The sequence below is a fragment of the Physeter macrocephalus genome, chromosome 4 (genome assembly GCF_002837175.3).
Source record: "Physeter macrocephalus isolate SW-GA chromosome 4, ASM283717v5, whole genome shotgun sequence".
NCBI classification, from domain to species: domain Eukaryota; kingdom Metazoa; phylum Chordata; class Mammalia; order Artiodactyla; family Physeteridae; genus Physeter; species Physeter macrocephalus.
The window spans coordinates 130,986,839-130,991,283 of NC_041217.1; positions in this window are offsets into that span (position 1 = coordinate 130,986,839).

Here is a 4,445-nt window from a genome sequence, read left to right on the forward strand (position 1 = left end):
TACTCTAGTTTTGAAAATGGTTAGACTTTGAGGCATGGCCAGTCACGCACTCAGTTGGTCAAGTGCCTAGGAGAACATGATATTATCTTGCCCTTGAGGAGCTAGAAATCTACTGAGGAAGACAAGTATGTACATACTAAATTATAAATCAAGGCAGAATGTGAACAGGACTTAATAAAGATACAAAGTCTTATTGTGGCATAGAAGTATGTGTATACTTCAGAATATATATATTCTGATTTTTAAAATAACCCAGGTGTTTGATAAAAATTCAAACATTAAAGAATATATAACACAACAAAAATAATGACCCATAATAACTTGATGTATAATCTTAACTTTTTATGACTATGCTAACATGAAATATTATTATTACAAACATTTGTTAATGTTAATGAGTATGTCTGGACTGTATACAATGAGCTAGGCATTGTTTTAGATGTTGGGGTTATAGCTGAACAAAAACAGGGATTTCTGTTCAAGGAGCTTACATTTTAGTGGATTGAGACAGAGAATAAACAAAAAATAAAACAAGTAAATTATGTAGAATGCTAGAAGGTGATAAGTCCTATAGGGAGGTGGAGAGAGAAAGAAATAATAGAGGGTGAAAAGAAAGACCAAGAGTCCTGAAGGATGGATTACAATTTTAAAATGGTGGTCAGGGTAGATCTCATTTAGAAGGTGACATGTGAATGAAAATTTAAAGGAGATAAGGGAATGAGGCAAGCAGATATGAGGGAAGAGCATTCAGGTAGAGGGGACAGGCAGTACAAAAGTCCTAAGGTGGGCATGTGCCTTACCTGTGCACTTTTCTAGTCAGAAAAGATCTTTTAAGTATCTGGAAGCTGACAAGCTTGCTGTGGCTGTTACTAGTTTTCCAACATTCTAATTTTCACTTAAAATTAGTGTGGTTTTCCTTGAAGTAACAGGTTTGTTTCACTCCTTTTTAAAAAAAAATTGCTGTCAAATGCCAAATCTAAATAAATGTGGTTTGTCAGTTACTCTTTCATGAAAAAAATGGCATTCCAAGAAAAATTGTCTAGTTTAGCTGGCAACTCAAATAATCACACATATGCTTCTCCTCAAGACAACTATCCCACTTTGGTATGCAGCAGAAGTGCTTTAGTCATACTGCCTATTTTATCACCCAAAAGGTTTGCACTTAAGAGTTAAGATTCAGGGACTTCCCTGGTGGCATAGTGGTTAAGAATCCGCCTGCCAATTCAGGTGACACGGGTTTGAGCCCTGGTCCAGGAAGATCGCACATGTCACGGAGCAAGTAAGCCCGTGCACCACAACTACTGAAGCCCGTGTGCCTAGAGTCTGTGCTCTGCAACGAGAAGCCACCGCAATGGGGAGCCCGCACACCAGAACGAAGAGTAGCCCCTGCTCGCCACAACTAGAGAAAGCCTGTGGCGTAAAAACGAAGACCCAACGCAGCCAAAAATTAATTAATTAATTATTTTTTTAAAAAAGAGTTAAGATTCAATGAAATTAGTCATTTCTACTGCTTCATCAATGACAATTATAAATTAAAGTGGCATTTTTACTTCAAGTTCATGATAGTGGGTAATACAATGGCTACTAGTAGAGAGACTGTTACTCTATTGTGTCATAAACCCAAATATCTACATATTAATATTCATTTATTTCAGAATAATAATTGCTACTATGTATTGGGTGCCTGTTATTGTGACTGGAGCTTTTACATATATTATCTCATTCTGTCCTTTTAGTAACTCTTAATGTTGTAGCTATCACATTCAGACCTAAAATACCCAGCAGAAGATGGACTTTTTTTTGGTGCTGCTTTTTCTGTTGTTGTAGTAAAATACAGATAGCATGAACTTCACCATTTCAACCATTTCAAAATATATAGTTCAGTTCCATTTAGGAAATTCACAATGTTGTAGAGCCATCACTACTATCTAGTTCCAGAATGTTCTCATCACCCTAAAAAGAAACTTCATACTGATTAAGCAGTCATTCTCTATTTGTCCCTTCCCCTGACCCCTGGAAACTACTAGTATACTTTCTGTTTCTATGGATTTGCTTATTCTGGTTATTTCATATAAATGGAATCATACAATACGTGATCTTCTGTGTCTGGCTTCTTTCACTTAGCATATAGTTTTAAAGGTTCATTCATGATGTAGCATATATCATTACTTCATCCCTTTTTATAGCTGAAAAATATTCTGTTTTATGGATATACCACATTTTGCTTATTCATTCATCTCTTGATGGGCAAGTGGATTATTTACACTTTTTGGATATGTGAATAATGCTGCAGGGAACATTGGCATACAAGTATCTGTTTACATCCCTGTTTTCAATTATGTTGGGTGTATACGTGGGAGTGGAATTGGTAACTCCACTCCAGATCATATGGTAACTCTATGCTTCACTTTTTGAGGAACTGCCAAACTCTTTTTCACAGCAACTGTACCATTTTATATTCCCATCAGCAAATGTGTGAAGGTTCCCACTTCTCTACATCTTTTCCAACACTTATTATGACACATCATTTTTTCACTTTTTAAAAAAATATTTATTTATTTATTTATTTGGTTGTGCTGGGTCTTAGTTGCAACAGGCAGGCTCCTTAGTTGTGGCACCCTGGCTCCATAGCTGTGGCATGCAAACTTTTAGTTGTGGCATGCATGTGGGACCTAGTTCCCTGACCAGGGATTGAACCCGGGCCCCCTGCATTGGGAGCATGGAGTCTTATCCACTGTGCCACCAGGGAAGTCCCTATCTTTCACTTTTTGATTATAGCATCCTAATAAGTGTGAAGTTGTTCTAACTGTACTTTCTTAGATTCTGTTTGTCTATTTGGCATCCACTCATCACAGGGCAAATATTATATTACTTATATTTTCTTATTATCTGTAATCTTTCTTTCTTTCTTTATTTTTGGCTTCATTGGGTCTTCATTGCTGCATGCCGGCTTTCTCTAGTTGCGGCGAGCAGGGGCTACTGTTCGTTGTGGTGCACAGGCTTTGCATTGCTGTGGCTTTTCTTGTTGCAGAGCATGGGTTCTAGGCGCATGGGCTTCAGTAGTTGTGGCATGCAGCCTCAGTAGTTGTGGCGTATGGGCTTAGTTGTTCCACAGCATGTGAGATCTTCCTGGACCAGGGCTTGAACCTGTGTCCCCTGCATTGGCAGGCAGATTCTTAACCACTGCACCACTAGGGAAGTCCCTATTTTCTGTATTCTTGATGCTCTGGCATTTAGGGGCCTTACAGACCCAGAGAGAGAATACCCCTCCAAGGGCTGGCTAATTCCTAAAGATAATAACAATTTGCCAATTGAGCATGGGTTTAATATGTAAACCAACCAATACTGAGTCTGTATGCTCAACCATTTCCTTATCTAACTCTCACACACTAAGCCAATATTTCCCCTGCTCTAAATGATCGCAGGGCCAGGTATCAGGCAACTAGTGAGCATAGTCTTTCACCAATGAGTATGATGTTCATTATGGGTTTTCCATAGATGTCTGTTATCAGTTTGAGGAAGTTCTCTTGTATTCCTAGTTTGTTGAGTGTTTTTTTACCATGAAAGGGCATTAGATTTTTTTCAAATGTATGATTGATGATCATGTTGCTTTTGTCGTTCATTCTATGAATATGATATACATATATACTAATTATGTTTACCTGTATTAATGATCTTATATAATTGAATAAATGAGAATCCTTGGAGAAATCTACTTCCCCCTCTCCGTTGCCTCCAATATCTAGTCAGCCTCCAGGCTCCACTGGTTCTACCCCAAAAAATCCTAAATCAGGCATTTCTTATCCACACCTGTTGATCTTTAGCAAGGAAGTTCAAATTTCCTCTTTACCGCCCTCCTCCATTACACAACCTATTGTTCTCTCCAGGAATAAAGATTAAAGAAAGACACAGCAACTCTATTCTAGTCTTAGCTTTTTTCACTAGGCACACCTTCCCTTCTTCTGCAGACCCCACCCCTCTATGACCATAGACCTAGGCTGGCCCATAATTCTTCATCCCCTAAGTCAATCAATTCAAGCATGGGCATATGAAAAACTGTTCTAACATTAATATAGAAATGCAAGGAGGGGGGAGCAGGCAAGATGGCGGAAGAGTAAGACGCGGAGATTACCTTCCTCCTCACAGATACATCAGAAATACAGCTACACGTGGAACTTCTCCTATAGAACACCCACCGAACGCTGGTAGAAGACCTTACACCTCACAAAAGGCAAGAAACCCCCCACGTACCTGGGTAGGCAAAAGAAAAAAGAATAAACAGAGACAAAGAATAGGGACGGGACCTGCACCAGTGGGAGGGAGCCGTGAAGGAGGAAAGGTTTCCACACACTAGAAGCCCCTTCGCGGGCGGAGACTGTGGGTGGCGGAGGGGGAAGCTCCGGAGCCTCGGAGGAGAGCGCAGCAGCGGGGTGCGGAGGGCAAAG